We start from the raw sequence: 24,187 nt of genomic DNA on the forward strand, positions 1-24,187 counted from the left end.
CCTCGTAAGGCAGGTCGTCGGGGCCCCCCGGTGCTGGGTGGTTCATAGTAGGCCCCGCACGCCGATCTGATTGATGGCGCATCTCATCGTCGTTCGATGGTAGTTCGAGCGTCTTCCTGGGCCCGTTCTCGAAGGACTTAACGTTGATCGCGGTGGGTTCGTGGGTCGGACGACACGGTGGAAACGTTGTCACCGACTCGTGTCGATGGGATGGTGGCTATTGTTGCAGCCGCGGGGGGGGGGAGTGCACCGTGGTCGCAGCGTCTCTGGTCCCCCCACCATCGGCATGGGTCGGCTCACCAGGACGCTGGTGCGAGGGTTCCGCTGAGAGCGGCTCGTCTTTGTTGGCGAAGCAGACAAGGCTTTGGATGGTGGCTCTCCACTTGTCAAGCTTCTCCATAGCGGGGCGGGGGGAGTTGACGAGCAGCTGCACATGCACCAGCGCTTCTGCTGGCGTAGGCGGCGGTGAGATCTCCGTAGACTGTGATGCGCCCCGACTTCTAACCGGGTTAGAAGGGGCTCTGTCACGGTCTTGCGGTCGCGCGCCGCCTGCACCGGCGTCTGAGCGCGCACGCCGGCCTGGTTCGTCCTGCGAGTGGCGCATAGGGCTGTTTCCGTGGCGGTGCCCAGGGGCTCCGGCATCATGGTGTTGCTCATCGCGCGCGGCCTAGGAAGGGCGCGGGCGCCAGCTGGGGTGCCGTAGAGGCTGCTGCGCCGCCCGTGGGTAGCACGGCCCCGCCCCCGGACCCAGCGGCGCGTGGCTCGTCGTCTCGGATTCAAACGATGCCGCTCGCCTGGCTCTTGATCACCAGAATGTCATGGATGCTCGTGGGCCACGTCTCCGGCCCCACCCGTGGGCATCCGACCATCTGCTCACGCTGGTGCGGACGGGCTAGCCTCGGACGAGCCAATCACCGTGATCCCCTTTCTCTTGGGGGCCATGGTGATGATGAAGTCGGTGTGCTAACCTTCAAACCATATTTTCATAGTCTACGGCCCCTACCTGGCGCGCCAAAGATGTCGGGGGAAATGACACCTACAGGATCACGAGGAATCCCTTTTTGCTACGGTTGGCGGGCGCGGGGCTGTGGAAAGAGCGGGATTGAGAGATCAACGCGGGGGGATTATCCAGGTTCGGGCCGCAAGTGATGCATAATACCCTACTCCTAGTGGTTTCTGTTTATGTGGTGTTCTTGTACTAGCTACAAGGCGTGCAGGGTCAAAAAATCTGAATCCTCTCTCAGTATGCCATGGGCCTCCTTTTATAGTCAAAGGGGCTGCCATAGTGGCACATAGGAGGTGGAAAGCTATACAGTAGTCGAGTTTATCTCCTAGCACTGTAGGACAAATGCATTTAATGTGCTACTGATGTGCCCTTCTTGCTTTATTGGGGACGGCAAGGAAGCTCGTTCCAGCTGTCGTCGCCTCACCTGGCTTCGACGCGTGTCCGAACTAACAAGGCGCGTAGCGCCGCGCTGGCTGGCTGCTGAGTTGGTGCGGTGGCAGAGTCTTCATGAGGATCTGCATGCCACTACACAGGTGTTTGCCGAGTCGGCCTAGAGGCCGCATGTTGCCACACAAGCACTTGCCTAGCTGGTAGGCTGGCAGCTGCATGGGAACGATGGTGGAGTCTAGGTAGATGTGGGCCTAGCTGTGGCCCCGCGTATGTCTTCGGCAAGAGTCTTGCCAGGGCCCCGACAAGGGTCTTGCCGCGACATCACGGTCCTCCCCGACAAGGGTCTTGTCGGGGTTGTCGTGGGTATCTTTGGCAGGGATCTTGCCAAGGATCGTCGTCTTCTGGTCATCATCTAGTCTTGTGTGCTTCTGGTCTCCACAAAGATTTGCATGCCACCATGGAGGTACCTCCCGAGCCTCGGTTCTAAAGTGGTTGATGGTGTTGGAACTCTTGGGCTCAAGGGTGGCGGCTCTGATGGTTTTGGGCAAGTTGCCCCGGCAAGGTTCTTGCCGGGGCTGTGGAGGCCGCCCCGGGAAGGGCCTTGCCGGGGGAGTTCACCTCGCCCCTCTGCTCTTCGTGTTTCTGGCTTGGCATTGCTCTGGTTGTCTTGTGGCTTTGCTTCCTTTCTCTGACCCGTTAGGTGTGGCCGCAGGCGTGGCTCCAACTGCCCGTGCACAAGTTAAGGGGTACACAACAGGACCCCTCCTTTTGTGCACCAACACAAGTTGCCGCTCCCGTGAAGAAGCCCAATGCTGGACCCAATCCTGAAACTGAGTACTTCTACTGCAAGGAAAATGGTCACTGGAAGCGAAACTACCCCAAATACTTGGCGTATAAGGAGGATGGCAAAGTAAGCAAGGGTATATTTGATATACATGTTATTGATGTGTACCTTAGTAGTGCTCATAGTAGCCCATGGGTATTTGATACCGGTTCAGTTGCTAAGATTAGTAAGTCGAAACAGGAGTTGCAGAATAAACACACACTAGTTATGGGCGAGGTGACGATGTGTCTTGGAAGTGTTTCCAAGATTGATATGATCACCATCGCAAACTCCCTCTACCTTCGGGATTAGTGTTGAACCTGAATAAATGTTATTTGGTGTTCGCACTTAGCATGAACAAGATTAGATCGTGTTTATTGCAATACGGTTATTCATTTAAGTCAGAGAATAATTGTTATTCTGTTTACATGAAAAAAACTTTCTATGGTCATACACCCAATGTGAATGGTTTATTGAATCTCGATCGTAGTGATATATTGATACGTCTCCAATGTATCTACAATTTTTGATTGCTCCATGCTATATTATCTACTGTTTTGGACATTATTGGGCTTTATTTTCTACTTTTATATTATTTTTGGGACTAACCTATTAACCGGAGGCCCAGCCCAGAATTGCTGTTTTTTGCCTGTTTTAGGGTTTTGAAGAAAAGGAATATCAAACGGAGTCCAAACGGAATGAAACCTTCGGGAACGTGATTTTCTCAACAAACAAGACCCGGGAGACTTGGACCCTACGTCAAGACACAAAAGAGGAGGCCATAAGGTAGGGGCGCGCCCTCCACCCTCGTGAGCCCCCTGTTGCTCCACTGACGTACTCCTTCCTCCTATATATACCTACGTACCCCCAAACGATCAAAGACGGAGCCAAAAACCTAATTCCACCACCGCAACTTTCTGTATCCACGAGATCCCATCTTGGGGCCTGTTCCGGATCTCTGCCGGAGGGGGCATCGATCACGGAGAGCTTCTACATCAACACCATAGCCTCTCCGATGAAGTGTGAGTAGTTTACCTTAGACCTACGGGTCCATAGTTAGTAGCTAGATGGCTTCTTCTCTCTTTTTGGATTTCAATACAATGTTCTCCCCCTCTCTTGTGGAGAACTATTCGATGTAATCTTCTTTTTGCGGTGTGTTTGTTGAGACCGATGAATTGTGGGTTTATGATCAAGTTTATCTATGAAAAATATTTGAATCTCCTCTGAATTCTTTTATGTATGATTGGTTATCTTTGCAAGTCTCTTTGAATTATCAGTTTGGTTTAGCCTACTAGATTGATCTTTCTTGCAATGGGAGAAGTGCTTAGCTTTGGGTTCAATCTTGCGGTGTCCTTTCCCAGTGACAGTAGGGGCAGCAAGGCACATATTGTATTGTTTCCATCGAGGATAACCAGATGGGGTTCTCTTCATATTGCATGAGTCTATCCCTCTACGTCATGTCATCTTGCTTAAGGCGTTACTCTGTTTTTAACTTAATACTCTAGATGCATGCTGGATAGCGGTCGATGAGTGGAGTAATAGTAGTAGATGCAGGCAGGAGTCGGTCTACTTGTCTCGGACGTGATGCCTACATACATGATCATACCTAGATATTCTCATAACTATGCTCAATTCTATCAATTGCTCAACAATAATTTGTTCACCCACCGTAGAATACTTATGCTCTTGAGAGAAGCCACTAGTGAAACCTATGACCCCTGGGTCAATCTTTATCATATTAATCTCCTACTACTTAGTTATTTCCTTGATTTTTACTATGCCTTTATTTTACTTTGCATCTTCATCACAAAAGTACCCAAAATATTATCTTATCATATCTATCAGATCTCACTCTCGTAAGTGGCCGTGTAGGGATTGACAACCCCTATTCGCGTTGGTTGCGAGGATTTATTTGTTTTGTGCAGATACGAGGGACTCGCGCGTAGCCTCCTACTGGATTGATACCTTGGTTCTCAAAAACTGAGGGAAATACTTACGCTACTTTGCTGCATCATCCCTTCTTCTTCGGGGAAAACCAACACAGTGCTCAAGAGGTAGCAAGAAGGATTTCTGGCGCCGTTGCCGGGGAGGTCTACACAAAAGTCAACATACCAAGTACCCATCACATACCCTTATCTCCCGCATTACATTATTTGCCATTTGCCTCTCGTGTTCCTCTCCCCCCACTTCACCCTTGCCATTTTATTCGCCCTCTCTCTCTATCCTCCCTCTCTTTCCGCTCGCCTTTCTTCCGCCATGTCTGAATCAAAAAGGGGTGGGGGTTCTCTCCAGAGTTTTAGTACTTTGGACAACCCTTCTATTCTCGCTAAGCTTATAAATAAGGATACTATGGAAAAACCTACCAGAGTTATCAATGAGAGTCTTAATAATTTTGATGAAGATGATTCTGGAATTTTTCATTATTTACTTGATGAATCTTTGAAAGATGCTTGGTATAGACTATTAAGGATCAGGGCCAGTTATGTTCCTCAATATCAAATTGAAGTTTACTTAAAAAGCTTTTATATTGCCCTTCCTTCTTCTCTTAAGCATGTCTTAGATTCTATATTTGAAGAAGCTTTCTTGAAGGGGATGTCATAGACACTTATGAAAAAATGAAAACCATATTTGGGCACCCCATGAATGAGAAAGTTGAATCTACATCTCTTTTGCTCTCTTACCAAAACGAATCTATTAAAGAGATAAAGGCTAGCCTAGATACAAATTTCCGTAACATACTTAATCTTTCTTCGACCATTAATAGCCATGTGCTTTATCAAAATAGAAGGATTAATTCTATATATAGCAAGTTTGCTCTTTTCTTTCCTAATACCAAAGATGGCAATACCTAGATCTGTTCTTGCTTGTTATGCCTAGCTAGGGGCGTTAAACGATAGCGCTTGTTGGGAGGCAACCCAATTTTATTTTTATTCCTTGCTTTTTGCTCCTGTTTAGTAATAAATAATTTATCTAGCCTCTGTTTTGGTTGTGTTTTTTGTGTTTAATTAGTGTTTGTGCCAAGTAGAACCGTTGGGAAGACATGGGGAAAGTCTTGTTACACTTGCTGTAAAAAACAGAAACTTTAGCGCTCACGAGAACTGCTGTAATTTTTATTTGGAAAGTGATATTTAGTTAATTCGTTTTGCAGATTATTACTAGATAAATTCCTCACGTCCAGAAATTTATTCTATAATTTTTGGGGTGCCAGATCTTGCGCTAGCTACAGATTACTACAGACTGTTATGTTTTTGACAGATTCTGTTTTTCGTGTGTTGTTTGCTTATTTTGATGAATCTATGGCTAGTAAAATAGTTTATAAACCATAGAGAAGTTGTAATACAGTAGGTATAACACCAATATAAATAAAATATGAGTTCATTACAGTACCTTGAAGTGGTCTTTATTTTCTTTCGCTAACGGAGCTCACGAGATTTTCTACTTTAAGTTTTGTGTTGTGAAGTTTTCAAGTTTTGGGTAAAGATTTGATGGATTATAGAACAAGGAGTGGAAACAGCCTAAGCTTGGGGATGCCCATGGCATCCCCAAGATAATCTAAGGACACCTAAAAGCCAAAGCTTGGGGATGCCCTGGAAGGCATCCCCTCTTTCGTCTACTTCTATCGGTAACTTTACTTGGAGCTATATTTTTATTCACCACATGATATGTGTTTTGCTTGGAGCGTCTTGTATGATTTGAGTCTTTAATTTTTAGTTTACCACAATCATCCTTTCTGTACACACCTTTTTATAGAGCCATACATGATTTGGAATTTGTTAGAATACTTTATGTGCTTCGCTTATATCTTTTGAGTTATATAGTTTTGCTATAGTACTTCACTTATATCTTTTAGAGCACGGTGGTGGATTTGTTTTATAGAAACTATTGATCTCTCATACTTCACTTAGATTATTTTGAGAGTCTTTAAAAGCATGGTTATTTGCTTAAAGTCTTAATATGCTTGGTATACAAGATTAATAATAAAACTTTCTTATGTGTGTGTTGAATACTATGAGAAGTTTGATGCTTGATAATTGTTTTGAGATATAAAGATGGTGATATTAAAGTTATGCTAGTTGAGTAGTTGTGAATTTGAGAAATACTTGTGTTAAAGTTTGTGATTCCCGTAGCATGCACGTATGGTGAACCGTTATGTGATGAAGTCAGAGCATGATTTATTTTTTGATTGTCTTCCTTATGAGTGGCGGTCGGGGACGAGCGATGGTCTTTTCCTACCAATCTATCCCCCTAGGAGCATGTGCATAATACTTTGCTTTGATAACTTGTAGATTTTTGCAATAAGTATATGAGTTCTTTATGACTAATGTTGAGTCCATGGATTATACGCACTCTCACCCTTCCACCTTTGCTAGCCTCTCTAATACCGCGCACCTTTCGCCAGTGTCATACACCCACCATATACCTTCCTAAAAACAGCCACCATACCTACCTATTATGGCATTTCCATAGCCATTCCAAGATATATTGTCCTGCAACTTTCCACCGTTCCGTTTATTATGACACACTCCATCATTGTCATATTGCTTAGCATGATCATGTAGTTGACATCGTATTTGTGGCAAAGCCACCATTCATAATTCTTTCATACATGTCACTCATGCATCATTGCATATCCCGGTACACCGCTGGAGGCATTCACATAGAGTCATATTTTGTTCTAAGTATCGAGTTGTAATTGTTGAGTTGTAAGAAAAATAAAAGTGTGGTGATCATCATTATTAGAGCATTGTCCCGGTGAGGAAAGGATGATGGAGACTATGATTCCCCCACAAGTCGAGATGAGACTCCGGACGAAAAAAAAGGAAGAAAAGTGGCCATAAAAAAGAGAAAAGGCGCAAATAAAAAAAGGAGAGAAAAAGAGAGAAGGGACAATGTTACTATCCTCTTACCACACTTGTGCTTCAAAGTAGCACAATGATATTCATAGTAGAGAGTCTCTCATGTTATCACTTTCATATACTAGTGGGAAGTTTTCATTATAGAACTTGACTTGTATATTCCAATGATGGGCTTCCTCAAAATGCCCTAGGTCTTCATGAGCAAGCAAGTTGGATGCACACCCACTTAGTTTCTTTTTGAGCTTTCATATACTTATAGCTCTAGTGCATCCGTTGCATGGCAATCCCTACTCACTCACATTGATATCTATTGATGGGCATCTCCATAGCCCGTTGATATGACTAGTTGATGTGAGACTATGTTCTCCCTTTTTGTCTTCTCCACAACCACCATTCTATTCCACCTATAGTGATATATCCATTGCTCACGCTCATGTATTGCGTGAAGATTGAAAAAAATAGAGAATGTCAAAAGTATGAAACAATTGCTTGGCTTGTCATCGGGGTTGTGCATGATTTAAATATTTTGTGTGGTGAAGATGGAGCATAGCCAGACTATATGATTTTGTAGGGATAACTTTCTTTGGCCATGTTATTTTGAGAAGACATAATTGCTTTGTTAGTATGCTTGAAGTATTATTATTTTTATGTCAATATTAAACTTTTGTCTTGAATCTTTAGGATCTGAATATTCATACCACAATTAAGAAGAATTACACTAAAATTATGCCAAGTAGCACTCCGCATCAAAAATTATGTTTTTATCATTTACCTACTCGAGGACGGGCAGGAATTAAGCTTGGGGATGCTTGATACGTCTCCAACGTAACTATAATTTTTAATTGCTCCATGCTATATTATCTACTGTTTTGGACATTATTGGGCTTTATTTTCCACTTTTATATTATTTTGAGACTAACCTATTAACCGGAGGCCCAGCCCAGAATTGCTGTTTTTTGCCTGTTTTAGGGTTTCGAAGAAAAGGAATATCAAACGGAGTCCAAACGGAATGAAACCTTCGGGAACGTGATTTTCTCAACAAACAAGACCCGGGAGACTTGGACCCTATGTCAAGACACAAAAGAGGAGGCCACGAGGTAGGGGGCGCGCCTACCCCCCTGCACGCCCTCCACCCTCGTGGGCCCCCTGTTGCTCCATTGACGTACTCCTTCCCCCTATATATACCTACGTACCCCCAAACGGTCAGAGACGGAGCCAAAAACCTAATTCCACCGCCGCAACTTTTTGTATCCACGAGATCCCATCTTGGGGCCTGTTCCGGAGCTCCGCCGGAGGGGGCATCGATCACGGAGGGCTTATACATCAACACCATAGCCTCTCCGATGAAGTGTGAGTAGTTTACCTCAGACCTACGGGTCCATAGTTAGTAGCTAGATGGCTTCTTCTCTCTTTTTGGATCTCAATACAATGTTCTCCCCCTCTCTTGTGGAGAACTATTCGATGTAATCTTCTTTTTGCGGTGTGTTTGTTGAGACCGATGAATTGTGGGTTTATGATCAAGTTTATCTATGAACAATATTTGAATCTCCTCTGAATTCTTTTATGTATGATTGGTTATCTTTGCAAGTCTCTTTGAATTATCAGTTTGATTTGGCCTACTAGACTGATCTTTCTTGCAATGGGAGAAGTGTTTAGCTTTGGGTTCAATCTTGCGGTGTCCTTTCCCAGTGACAGTAGGGGCAGCAAGGCACGTATTGTATTGTCGCCATCGAGGATAACAAGATGGGGTTTTCTTCATATTGCATGAATCTATCCCTCTACATCATGTCATCTTGCTTAAGGCGTTACTCTGTTTTTAACTTAATACTCTAGATGCATGCTGGATAGCGGTCGATGAGTGGAGTAATAGTAGTAGATGCATGCAGGAGTCGGTCTACTTGACTCGGACGTGATGCCTATATACATGATCATACCTAGATATTCTCATAACTATGCTCAATTCTGTCAATTGCTCAACAGTAATTTGTTCACCCACCGTAGAATACTTATGCTCTCGAGAGAAGCCACTAGTGAAACCTATGACCCCCGGGTCTATCTTTATCATATTAATATCCTACTACTTAGTTATTTCCTTGCTTTTTTTACTTTGCCTTTATTTTACTTTGCATCTTTATCAAAAAAATACCAAAAATATTATCTTATCATATCTATCAGATCTCACTCTCGTAAGTGGCCGTGTAGGGATTGACAACCCCTATTCGTGTTGGTTGCGAGGATTTATTTGTTTTATGCAGGTACGAGGGACTCGCGTGTAGCGTCCTACTGGATTGATACCTTGGTTCTCAAAAACGGAGGGAAATACTTACGCTACTTTGCTGCATCATCCCTTCCTCTTCGGGGAAACCAACACAATGCTCAAGAGGTAGCATACATATATTCATAATATTGATGCCAAAAGATGCAAAGTTGATAATGATAGTGCAACAAACTTGTGGCACTGCCGTTTTGGTCATATTGGTGTAAAGGGCATGAAGAAACTCCATGTGGATAGACTTTTGGAATCACTTGATTATGAATCATTTGATACTTGCGAACCATGCCTCATAGGTAAGATGACTAAAACTCCGTTCTCCGAAACAATGAAGTGAGCTAATGACTTATCGGAAATAATACATACCGATGTATGCGGTTCGATGAGTGTTGGGGCACACGGTGGGTATCACTTTTTTCTGACCTTTACAGATGATTTAAGTAGGTATGGGTATATCTACTTAATGAAACACAAACCTGAAACATTTGAAAATTTAAAAGAATTTTAGAGTGAAGTAGAGAATCACCATAATAAGAAAATAAAGTTTCTACGATCTGATCATGGAGGTGAATACTGGAGTTACGTGTTTGGCCTTCATTTAAAACAATGTGTAATTGTTTCACAACTCACGCCACCTGGAACACCATAGCGTAATGGTGTGTCCGAACATCGTAATCATACTTTACTAGGTATGGTGCATTCTATGATGTCTCTTATCGATTTTCCTTTATCATTTTGGGTTTATGCATAGAGACAGCTGCATTCACGTTAAATAGGGCACCGTCTAAATCCGTTGAGACGACACCGTATGAACTGTGGTTTGGCAAAAAACCTAAAGCTGTTTTTTCTTAAAGTTTGGGGATGCGACGCTTATGGCAAAAGGCTTCAGCCTGATAAGCTCAAGCTGAAATCGAAGAAGTGCGTCTTCATAGGATATCCTAAGGAAACTATTGGGTACACCTTCTACCATAGATCCGAAGGTAAGATCTTTGTTGCCAAGAATAGGTCCTTTCTAGAGAAGGAGTTTTCTCTCGAAAGAAGTGAGTGGGAGGAAGGTAGAACTTGATGAGATAATTATACCTTCTGTGGAATTGGAAAGTAGAACATCAGAGAAAACCGTTCTCGTGATGCCTACACCAGCTGGAGAGGAAGCTAATGATGATGATCATGAAACTTCGGATCAAGTTACTACTGGACCTCGTAGGTCGACCAGAGCATGTTCCGCACTAGAGTGGTACGGTAATCCTGTCCTGGAAGTTATGTTATTAGACCATGGCGAACCTACGAACTATGAAGAAGCTATGATGAGCCCAGATTTCGATAAATGGCTTGAGGCCATGAAATCTGAGATAGGATCCATGTATGAGAACAAAGTATGGACTTTGCTGGACTTGCCCGATGATCAGCAAGCCATTGAGAATAAATGGATCTTCAAGAAGAAGACATACGCTGATGGTAATGTCGCTATCTACAAAGCTCAACTTGCCACAAAAGATTTTCGACAAGTTCAAGGGGTTGACTATGATGAGACTTTCTCACCCGTAGCGATGCTTGAGTCGGTCTGAATCATGTTAGCACTTGCCGCATTTTATAACTATGAAATCTGGTAAATGGACGTCAAAACTGCATTCCTTAATGGATTTCTTATAGAAGAGTTGTATATGATGCAAGTAGAAGGTTTTTTCGATCCTAAAGGTGCTAACAAAGTGTGCAAGCTCCAGTGATCCATCTATGGACTGGTGCAAGCATCTCAGAGTTGGAATACACGCTTTGATGAGGTGATCAAAGCATATGGTTTTATACAGACTTACGGAGAATCCTGTATTTACAAGAAAGTGAGTGGGAGCTCTGTAGCATTTCTGATATTATATGTGGATGGCATATTGCTGATTGGAAATGACATATAATTTCTGGATAGCATAAAAGGATAATTGAATAATAGTTTTTCAATGAAAGACCTTGGTGAAGCTGTTTATATATTGGGCATCAAGATCTATAGGGATAGATCGAGATGCTTAATAGGACTTTCACAAAGCACATACCTTGACAAAGTTTTGAAGGAAGTTCAAAAATGGGTCAGTCAAACAAAGGGTTCTTGCCTGTGTAACAAGGTGTGAAGTTGAGTAAGACTCAAAACCCGACCACGACAGAATATGGAGAGAGAATGAAAGTCATTCTCTATGCCTCATTCATAGGTTCTATAAAGTATGCCATGATGTGTGCTAGACCTTTTGTGTGCCTTTCCATGAGTTTGACAAGGGGGTACAATAGTGATCCAATAGTAGATCACTGGACAGTGGTCAAAATTATCCTTAGGTACCTAAAGAGGACTAAGGAAATGTTTCTCAGTTATGGAGGTGATAAAAAGTTCATCGTAAAGAGTTACGTTGATGCAAGCTTTGACACCGATCCGGATGACTCTGATTCTCAATCTGGATACATATTGAAAGTGGGAGCAATTAGCTAGAGTAGCTCCATGCAGAGCATTGTATACATAGAAAGTTGCAAAATACATACATATATGAATATGATAGGCCCGTTGACTAAACCTCTCTCACATGCAAAACATGATCGCACCTTAGTACTCTTTAGGTATTAATCACATGTCGATGTGAACTAGATTATTGACTCTAGTAAACTCTTTGGGTGTTAGTCACATGGCGATGTGAACTATGGGTGTTGATCACATGGCGATGTGAACTAGATTATTGACTCTAGTGCAAGTGGGAGACTGATGGAAATATTCCCTAGAGCCAACAATAAAATGGTTATATATTTCCTAAATCATGATAAAGTTTTATTATTCATGCTAGAATTGTATTGACCGGAAACTTAAATACATGCGTGGATACATAAACAAATACCGTGTCCCTAGTGAGCCTCTACTAGACTAGCTCGTTGATCAAAGATGGTTAAGGTTTCCTAACCATAGACATGAGTTTTCATTTGATAATGTGATCACATCATTAGGAGAATGATGTGATGGACAAGACCCATCCGTTAGCTTAGCATGTGATCGTTTAGTTTATTGCTACTGCTTTCTTAATGTCAAATACATGTTCCTTCAACCATGAGATCATGCAACTACCGGATACCGGAGGAATACCTTGTGTGCTATCAAACATCACAACATAACTGGGTGATCATAAAGATGCTCTATAGGTATCTCCGAAGGTGTCTATTGAGTTGGCGTGAATCGAGATTGGGATTTGTCACTCCGTGTATTGGAGAGGTATCTCTGGGCCCTCTCGGTAATACAACATCACAAGAAGCTTGCAAGCAAAGTGACTAAGGAGTTAGTTATGGGATGATGTATTACGGAACGAGTAAAGAGACTTGCTGGTAACGAGATTGAACTAGGTATGAAGATACCAACGATCGAATCTCGGGCAAGTAACATACCGATAGACAAAGGGAACTAATTATGTTGTCATAAAGGTTCGATCGATAAAGATCTTCGTGGAATATGTACGAACCAATATGGGAATCTAGGTCCCGCTATTGGTTATTGACCGGAGAAGTGTCTCGGTCATGTGTACATTATTCACGAACCCGTAGGGTCCACACACTTATCGCTCGTTGACGATATAGTATTATAGGAGTTATTTATGTTGGTGACCGAATGTTGTTCGGAGTCCCGGATGAGATCACCGACATGAGAGGAGCTCCGGAATGGTCCGAAGGTAAAGATTGATATATAGGATGATATGGTTAGGCCAAGGGGTAAGGCCCATGGGGCTTTAGGTCAGTGCAAAAGGATGTTTTGCAGAGGTCATGGACCAAACGCCGGAGACCCTGGCGTCTAGCCCTCGGCCAGACGCCGAGGGCTGCGGCGTCTGGTCCTGGAAGTCCGAGAAGGACACTTCCTTGCGGGAAAACCCGACTTTGAGGATGCTCTTTCTCCAAGTTTCGACCCCAGGGCTCAACATATAAATAGGGGTAGTTCTAGCACCGGAACACATCAAGAATCACCAAGTCGTGTGCCGGCAACCCCGTCCCCTCTAGTTTATCCTCCATCATAGTTTACGTTGTGCTTGGTGAAGCCCTGCAGAGTTGTTCCTCACCACCACCGTCATCACGCCGTCGTGCTGCCGGAACTCTTCTACTACTTCGCCCATCTTGCTGGATCAAGAAGGAAAGGACATCATCGAGCTGAACGTGTGCTGAACGCGGAGGTACCGTACGTTCGGTACTTGATCGGGACGGATCGTGAAGGTGCACGACTACATCAACCGCGTTGATAAACGCTTCCGCTTAGCGATCTTCAAGGGTATGAAGATGCTCTCACCTCTCGTAGCTATACATCTCCATGGATAGATCTTGCGTGTGCATAGAATTCCTTTTGTTTTCCATGCAATGTTCGTTCCCCAACAGAAGGTTGTTTAGAAGATTGCCTGTGACATAAGAGTTCATATGCAAAAATAATTATTTGAAATGGAGCACCACAACGCAAGTTATAGTAAAATTAAATTTGAATTGAATATTTAAATTCAAACATGTCAAAAGTGTTTGAATTTGGAGTATACATGAAAAAAATATCAAGTATATGATATAGGTGTTCATATGCAAAAGGAAACATTTGAAATGATATATGATTTGCAAGATATGATCAAAAGAAGTTTGAATTTCAAATTATAATTGCTCAAATTTGAGTAAGTTTTAAAGTTGAAATAATGGTGCTACTAGATAGTCATTATCAATATGAACACATAGAAAAAAAGAATCACCAAATTTGGACTAGCAAATCAAAAGATATATAACCGAAAGAAGTTTGAATTTAATATGTTAATATACTGCGCAACAACACTTTCTAAACTAGTGGAGTAATCTGGCTATGATCAAAATAATATGTTGAAAAGATAACTGTACTTGTACTAACAGAAAGATTACTTCGATACGAATCTAATGCAATTGGATTCATAAAAAATGGAGCTTGGAGTAAATAGTTATGATCAAAAGAAGTTTGAAGTTCAATTTGAATAAATTTAGAATTTGAAGTTGCAAAAAGTTGATATGATAGGTTAACAGGATAGATGAGATCAACATGAAAATTTGGGCGGTGAATTCATCTAGTTTAGATGTACGAGTGAAAAAATATGACTAAAAGAAATTCTAAGGCTAATTTATGAAGTACAGGGGCTAATTGATAATACGAAACAACCTATGATGGACAGAACAAATAACTTAGCAAAAAAATGGATTCTTATCGTTGACTAGTCTAAAAATAATAAACTACAGATATATAAAAGAAAAATACGAAGACAGAAATGAGAAAGGTACCACCAAAGAAAGAATATTTTAATAAGGTTAGCCAAACCAAAAATTAATTTAGTCTGAATTGGATGTATTTGGGTGTTCTTTATGTCTTTATATATAGGCTTGAGGTTTATTGGATAGTCAATGTGCGACTAAAGGAGACAAAAGAAATGCGTGCACGTACAAGAAAATAAAGAATGCCACGCACTGGCGAGATAACGCCACGGCCCATGGGAAAATAGGAAAGAAAATAAATACAACTGCGCATGTGGGCTTGCTGGCTGCGCTGCGCTGCGCGTGAGCAAGGGATAAGTATGAGTTACCCAAAGTAAGAGATAGGTATTGATCCCTCTGCGCAAGAGATAGGTACAAGTCGCTTTGTGCGGGAGATAGGTATGAGCCGGCTGACGAACAATGTTCATAGCATTTTTTTATTATGTTTTATACAGAGAGGGAGGAAGTGTCCTAAACATGACCAATTTTCCACATAAATATTCTGAAAATTTAACATAAATATAGGGTTATATATAGAGTGTTGCAAACATTTTCTATGGCCTATATAAAATACTTTGGAAATATTTTTTTGCAATTTGAGTTAAGTTTAATATTTAAATTAATTTTTAAATTCCAAATATTATTCAAATACTTTTAAAATCTTTATTTTGAAGCAATCATATTACCTTCTCTCAATTATTTCCTTTTGAATTTGAAAATGTTTGAATATTTGGAAATTCAAATTTCACATAAAACCAAAATCCAAATGGAAAATTATGGGAAAGTCATTTTATTCCCTCTCATTTACTATTCATTCAAACTCGAAATTTCAAATTCAACTCAATTTTAAACAAGATCAATCAAAGAAATAAAAAATTACTTAATGTATATAACATTCCAAAATTCAGAATTTTGGGATGTTACAAATCTACCAACCTTAAAATGAATCTAACCCTCTAGATTCAAAGAGGCTAGAAAGAAAAGTATAGGTTTGGTATCTGCTTGAATATCCATTTATCGTCAAATTGTCTAGGATACTACCACCCTTAGAATCAAAAGTCACGGGTCCATCCAAACTCATGTACTTCCTACATTTTTGGGATGTTGCACTTTTGGTGGTAATTCTTTCAACCTGCCATTGGGCATGGTTTTCTTGCATATCATCAAGTAGTTTCTTGTAGCGACCCGATCCCAATGGACCATAGTCTTTGTGCTTAAGTGTCATACCTAGATCGGTATTGCTGACACACACAGTACTCGAGGATTTATTTCAGAGTTCAATCACACACTTATTACATCGAGTGTCTCATAAAGAGTACTTATTACAATAATATGGCTGAAGGCCATCTAAATAAGATAACTGCGGAAGCTTCGAAGATCAATGAGTCCATCCAACTCCACGACAAAACTGAGTGCATGACAACGACCTATCGCACCTTACTCTTCGTCTGAAAATTCTGCAACATGATACGTTGCAGCTGTGTAGGTCAGCACATGAAATATGCTGGCGAGATAACACCATAGAGCAAAGAACAAATAACAGCTACCACTACATGCATATTTGGCTGGTGGAGGCTCTGCGGTTATCATTTGCATAAAGCCAATTTTTTTCCTACAACAAAGGAATATATTTTATTTAACTACAAAGTTTATGTCATTATTGAGAAGGTTCCCCCAACTCAATCCCAAAATAGTAATTATTAACCCAACAAATTCATTAAGTAAAGTGATGATATCAATCAATAATTCAAATACCAGATACTCAAGATGTCCATAACGAGGGACACGACTAATCATGATTAATTTATACACTATGTAGAGGTTTGCGCACTTTTCCCCACATGACTCGACCACATCCATGATCGGATGATCGAGACATAGTCTTTCTGAAGCATTAACTATTTACTTTGGGTAGACAGTACCACCTACTTCCCCTAAATCTACTAGCCTACCACTGAAAGAGGTCACACAACTTACTCAACTATGCCATAGCCCATAATGGCTTGTGGCGGCACACAGAAGTTTCTGAGCATGAATAATATTATGGTCCCTTTGAGCCTGGGTGGCATTCCGTAGGATGATCACACGGGTACTCTGGGATCTCCTAGGACAACTAGATTACTCCAGGTGCCCGCAACCAATCCACCCAGATGTGTATTAAAGTAGCCACCTTAAGTTTCCCTTAGTTAATATTAACTCTCACATATTTCATGAATCTCACAAACCAATCCACGCCTACGGGCATAGCAAAGTAGTATAAGCATAACGTATAATACCCTGGGTTTGATGTAAGACAATTGGTTCCCACCTCATCAACTACATCCCATACCCACATGATATCAAATGCTACTCATGCAATGTTTGAGAGTTGAAACTAATGCATAAAAACTGGGTAATAAAGGAATATGGTCAAAGCGTTACTTGCCTTGTTGACGATCGGAAAACCCTAGAGATTCGTAGTAGCAAGCCCCGCACTCTGGAAACTCTATCGTAAACAAACAATAGCATACATAAGAACTCAATCATAAGATGCAAAGGTAAAATCAAAATAAAATATCTAAACAGTAGGTTCAAGTGAAGAGCTTCGGTTTGCAAAAAGAATCAATCAAATCGGAGTTAGGAAACTCAAACTACGATCAAAAAAAGTTCAAAAATTCAAATCTGCTTGAAACCAAATTTTAAATTTTCAAAATCATGTTCAAGTTGTTTATCTGGACAGAGGGAAACAAGATGCAGATTTTGGCATTGGTTTCATTGGATTTGGATAAACGAGCAAAAAGTAGTGAGGGTTTAAAGATCAGGGAATAAACTACGATGAAAATAATTATAGATAGGTCCCTAGCTGAAAAATAAACTAAAGAAAAAATCTATCTGACGAACGTCCGCTAAAAGAAACTAAAGAACGGATTCGTTCGTTAATAGAACCAAACGGGCGAACACTCACTAAATAACTTGACCTAATAAATAAACCGATCTAATAAAATAAAACCGAACAAAATAAAAAAACTAGGTGGGTTAGCGGTTTATACATGTTCGCCAAAAAAACCGGCGGCAGCGGCGACTACTCCGGCGAGGGCGGTGGCAGTGGCGGGGTGGTGCGGCCCGTTCGGGGCGACGTCGAGGCGGCGACGACTAGTGGCGCAGGGCGGCAGAGCGAGGTGGCGGCACGGCAACGGCGGCGGCGCAAGCGGTGGCTGCGATGGCTCGGGGCGGCGGGGCGGCTTGGAGGAGATAGGGGGTCGGTCGGGCTTATAAAGGGGCCGTGGAGGGCGGCTTGGAGGAGGGGCAAAGGCGGCGGCGGGGTGGAGTCCGAGCCGGACTTCGCAGCGGGCGGCGTGTGGCGGCCGAACTCCAGCCGGCGTCGGTCGCGGGCGAGGCGAGGCGCTGGGCCGGCTGGGCCTTCGGCCCAGTTCGGTCCGGAAAGATTTTTTAAAAAATAATTTCGCCACAGAGAAAAAAAATCCAAAATAAAATAAAATAAAAATCCTTAAATTCCAAAAATAATTTTCACGGTCCTTTCCTAATATTTAGGACCAAATGAACATTTTTCTGGGCTAAAATGCAATTATTCCATAATTTAACCGAATAAAATCTCAAATTAAATCTCAAATTAAATATACATTTATTCAAAATTAAATTTCCATTATTTCCTCGATGTTTTGAAGAAGTCATATTATCTTCTCTCTTCATTTTATTTATTTTGAAATAATTGGAAAAATAATTTCGAATATAAATCACTTTGATCCAAATTACCAATTTTGAAAATTCAAAAATGGAATTTTATGAAAACCTCCAACTCTCCCAAGTGGTCCTTGAGTTGCTTAAGGTCTCTTGGATCAAAATATCCAAATAAATCAAATTCAAAAATGCTAAGTCATGGATGCATATGATGAAATAATGATTAACATCCAAATTGAAAATTGGGATGTTACAAACCTACCCCCCCTTAAGATGAATCTCGCCCTCGAGATTTGGGTTGGCTAGCAAATAGGTGTGGGTGGTCTTTCCGTAGGTCCTCTTTTCGCTCCCAGGTGGCTTCTTCCTCGGTATGGTGGCTCCACCGAACTATGCAAAACTTGATGACCTTGCTGCGTGTAACTCGACTGGCAAACTCGAGAATCTTAACGGGTTTCTCCTCGTAGGTTAGGTCACTCTCCAACTGAATTGCTTCTAGGGGCATTGTATCTCTCAGAGGAATATCGGCCATCTCTGCATGGCATTTCTTCAACTAGGAAACATGAAACACATCATGAACTCTTGACAAATCTTCGGGTAACTCCAACTTGAAGGCAACTTCTCCCATACGCTCCAAAACTCGGTATGGTCCTACAAATCTTGGGGCTAACTTTCCCTTAACTCCAAATCATTTAACTCCTCGAAGTGGTGACACACGAAGATATGCTCGGTCTCCGACTTCATAGGCTACCTCCTTGCGTTTAGTATGTGCATAGCTCTTCTGTCTGGACTGAGCTACCTTGAGTCTACCACGAATCAATTTGACTTTTTCTTCAGACTCTCTGATTAAATTTGGCCCGAACAATTGTCGTTCTCCAACTTCATCCCACATCAATGGTGTACTGCATCTTCTTCCATACAAAGCTTCGAAAGGGGCCATCTTCAAACTGGCTTGGTAGCTGTTGTTATATGAGAACTCCATGTAAGGCAAATTATCGTCCCAACTAGATCCATAATCTAGTGCACAAGCTCTCAACATGTCCTCTAGAATCTGATAGACTCTCTCAGTCTGTCCATGTGTCTGCGGATGAAAGGCTGTACTGAACTCTAGCCCGGTACCCAAAGTATGGTGTAATTGATTCCAAAACTTCGAGGTAAACTGTGTGTTCCTCTATCTGATACGATGGTCCTCGGAACTCCATGCAGACATACGATGCTGGACATATATATCTTGGCCAACTTCGCGCTCGTATAAGTGGTTTTCATGTGAATAAAGTGAGCCACTTTGGTCAAGTGATCTGCTACTACCCAAATGGAATCATATCCTGATCATGTCCTGGGTGATCTGGTGATGAAATCCATGCCAAGCTTATCCCACTTCCATTCGGGTATCGGCAAGGGCTGAAGTAATCCTGCTGACTTCTGGTGTTCTGCCTTAACCCTCTGATATACATCGCATACGGTTACATACTCGGCAATATCCTTCTTCATACATGTCCACCAGAAATGTTCCTTCAAATCCAAATACATCTTGGTGTTTCCTGGGTGAATCGAGTATGGGAAGTCATGAGCTTCCTGAAGTATTAGCTTCATGATCTTTGGGTCATTGGGCACATAAATATGATCCTCAAACCATAAAGTTTCATGTTCATCCTCACGAAAACCTTTGGCCTTCCCTTCACTCATCTTTTCCTTTATCTCTGCAATCTCCTTATCAGTCTTCTGGGCTTCTCGAATATTTCCCAACAATGTGGACTAAACCTCCAATGCTGCAACAAAACCTCTTCGAACTATCTCCATTCGAAGTTCCCTGAGATCTTCGGCTAACTCCTGAGGCAATCCTCTGGTTATGAGGGTATTAACATAACTCTTGTGGCTCAACACGTCTGCTACAACATTGGTCTTTCCTGGATGATAATGCAACTTCATATCATAATCCTTTATGAGCTCCAACCATCTCCTCTACCTGAGGTTTAACTCCTTCTGTGTGAAGATGTACTTTGATGTCTACTACACAACCTTATTCTTGTAGACGTTGTTGGGCCTCCAAGTGCAGAGGTTTGTAGGACAGTAGCAAATTTCCCTCAAGTGGATGACCTAAGGTTTATCAATCTGTTGGAGGCGTAGGATGAAGATGGTTTCTCTCAAGCAACCCCGCAACCAAATAACAAAGAGTCTCTTGTGTCCCCAACACACCCAATACAATGGTAAATTGTATAGGTGCACTAGTTCGGCGAAGAGATGGTGATACAAGTGTAATATGGATGGTAGATATAGGTTTTTGTAATCTGAAAATATAAAAACAGCAAGGTAACTAATGATAAAAGTGAGCACAAACGGTATTGCAATGCTAGGAAACAAGGCCTAGGGTTCATACTTTCACTAGTGCAAGTTCTCTCAACAATAATAACACAATTGGATCATATAACCATCCCTCAACATGCAACAAAGAGTCACTCCAAAGTCACTAATAGCGGAGAACAAACGAAGAGATTATTGCAGGGTACTAAACCACCTCAAAGTTATCCTTTCTGATCGATCTATTCAAGAGTCCGTAGTAAAATAACATGAAGCTATTCTTTCCGTTCAATCTATCATAGAGTTCGTACTAGAATAACACCTTAAGACACAAATCAACCAAAACCCTAATGTCACCTAGATACTCCAATGTCACCTCAAGTATCCGTGGGTATGATTATACGATATGCATCACACAATCTCAAATTCGTCTATTCAAACCAACACAAAGTACTTCAAAGAGTGCCCCAAATTTCTACCGGAGAGTCAAGACAAAAACATGTGCCAACCCCTATGCATAGGTTCATGGATGGAACCTGCAAGTTGATCACCAAAGCATACATCAAGTGGATCAATAGAATACCCCATTGTCACCACGGGTATCCCACGCAAGACATACATCAAGTGTTCTCAAATCCTAAAAGACTCAATCCGATAAGACAACTTCAAAGGGAAAACTCAATCCATTGCAAGAGAGTAGAGGGGGAGAAACATCATATGATCCAACTATAATAGCAAAGCTCGCGGTACATCAAGATCGTATCACCTCAAGAACATGAGAGAGAGAGAGATCAAACACATAACTATTGGTACATACCCTCAGCCCTGAGGGTGAACTACTCCCTCCTCGTCATGGAGAGCGCCGGGATGATGAAGATGGCCACCGGAGAGGGATTCCCCCTCTAGCAGGGTGCCGGAACGGATCTAGACTGGTTTTCGGTGGCTACAGAGGCTTCTGGCGGCGGAACTCCCGATCTATTGTGCTCCCCGAAGTTTTTAGGGTATATGGGTATATATAGGAGGAAGAAGTACGTCGGTAGATCTCCGGGCTGTCCACAAGGCAGGGGGCGCGCCCAGGGGGGTGGGCGCGCCCCCACCCTCGTGGGCAGCCCGGGACTCTCCTGGTCCATCTCCGATACTCCGTGGGCTTCTTCTGGTCCAAAAATAAGTTCCGTGAAGTTTCAGGTCAATTGGATTCCGTTTGATTTTCCTTTTCTGCGATACTCTAAAACAAGGAAAAAACATAAACTGGCACTGGGCTCTAAGTTAATAGGTTAGTCCCAAAATTATATAAAATAGCATATAAATGCATAAAAAACATCCAAGGTTGATAATATAATAGCATGGAACAATCAAAAATTACAGATACGTTGGAGACGTATCAGCATCCCCAAGCTAGGTAAATGATAAAAACATAATTTTTGATGTGGAATGATACCTAACATATTTATCCATGTAGTGCTCTTTATTGTGGCAAGAATATTCAGATCCATAAGATTCAAGACAAAAGTTTAATATTGACATAAAAATAATAATACTTCAAGCATACTAACAAAGTAATCATGTCTTCTCAAAATAACATGGCCAAAGAAAGCTATCCCTACAAAATCATATAGTCTGGCTATGCTCTATATTCATCACACAAAATATTTAAATCATGCACAACCCCGATGACAAGCCAAGCAATTGTTTCATACTTTTGATGTTCTCAAACTTTTTCAATCTTCACGCAATACATGAGCGTGAGCCATGGATATAGCACTATAGGTGGAATAGAATGGTGGTAGTGGAGAAGACAAAAAAAGAGAAGATAGTCTCACATCAATTAGGTGTATCAACGAGCTATGGAGATGCCCATAAATAGATATCAATGTGAGTGAGTAGGGATTGCCATGCAACGGATGCACTAGAGCTATAAGTGTATGAAAGCTCAACAAAAGGAACTAGTGGGTGTGCATCCAACTTGCTTGCTCACGAAGACCTAGGACATTTTGAGGAAGCCCATCATTGGAATATACAAGCCACGTTCTATAATGAAAGAATCCCACTAGTATATGAAAGTGACAATATAGGAGGCTCTCTATCATGAAGATCATGGTGCTAATTTGAAGCACAAGTGTGGTAAAAGGATAGTAGCATTGTCCCTTCTCTCTTTTTCTCTCATTTTTTATTTGGGCCTTTTCTCTTTTTCTTATGGCCTCTTTTCTTTTTCTTTTTAGTCCGAAGTCTCATCCCGACTTGTGGGGGAATCATAGTCTCCATCATCCTTTCCTCACATGGGACAATGCTCTAAAAATGATGATCATCACACTTTTTTATTTACTTACAACGCAACAATTACAACTCAATACTTAGAACAAAATATGACTCTATGTGAATGCCTCCGGCGGTGTACCGGGATATGCAATGATGCATGAGTGACATGTATGAAAAAAATTATGAACGGTGGCTTTGCCACTAATACAATGTCAACTACATCATCATGCAAAGCAATATGACAATGATGGAGCGTGTCATAGTAAATGGAACGGTGGAAAGTTGCATGGCAATATATCTCGGAATGGCTATGGAAATGCCATGATAGGTAGTTATGGTGGCTGTTTTGAGGAATGTATAAGGTGGGTGTATGATACCGGCGAAAGGTGCGCGGTATTAGAGAGGCTAGCAATGGTGGAAGGGTGAGAGTGCGTATAATCCATGGACTCAACATTAGTCATAAAGAACTCACATACTTATTGCAAAAATCTATTAGTTATCGAAGCAAAGTATTACACACATGCTCCTAGGGGGATAGATTGGTAGGAAAAGACCATCGCTCGTCTCCAACCGCCACTCATAAGGAAGACAATCAATAAATAATTCATGCTCCGACTTCATCACATAACGATTCACCATACGTGCATGCTACGGGAATCACAAACTTTAACACAAGTATTCCTCAAATTCACAACTACTCAACTGGCATGACTCTAATATCACCATCTCCATAGCTCAAAACAATTATCAAGTATCAAACTTCTCATAGTATTCAACACACTCATAAGAATTTTTTTTATTAATCTTGAATGCCTAACATAATTAAAGAAAATTAACACGCTGTTTTGTAGGACTCTCAAAATAATCTAAGTGAAGCATGAGAGAACAATAGTTTCTATAAAACAAATCCACCACCGTGCCCTAAAAGATATAAGTGAAGCACTAGAGCAAAAACTATATAACTCAAAAGATATAAGTGAAGCACATAGAGTATTCCAATAATTTCCGAATCATGTCTATCTCTCTCAAAAGGTGTGTACAGCCAGGATGATTGTGGAAAACGAACAAATAAAGACTCAAATAATACAAGACGCTCCAAGCAAAACACATATCATGTGGTAAATAAAAATATAGCTCCAAGTAAAGTTACCGATGGAAGTAGACGAAAGAGGGGATGCCTTCCGGGGCATCCCCAAGCTTGGGCTTTTAGGTGTACTTAGATTATCTTGGGGTGCCATGGGCATCCCAAAGCTTAGGCTCTTACCACTCCTTGTTCCATAGTCCATCAAATCTTTTACCCAAAACTTGAAAACTTCACAATACAAAACTTAAAGTAGAAAATCTCGTGAGCTCCGTTAGCG

Source organism: Triticum dicoccoides, chromosome 6A (assembly GCF_002162155.2).
Source record: "Triticum dicoccoides isolate Atlit2015 ecotype Zavitan chromosome 6A, WEW_v2.0, whole genome shotgun sequence".
Classification (NCBI taxonomy): domain Eukaryota; kingdom Viridiplantae; phylum Streptophyta; class Magnoliopsida; order Poales; family Poaceae; genus Triticum; species Triticum dicoccoides.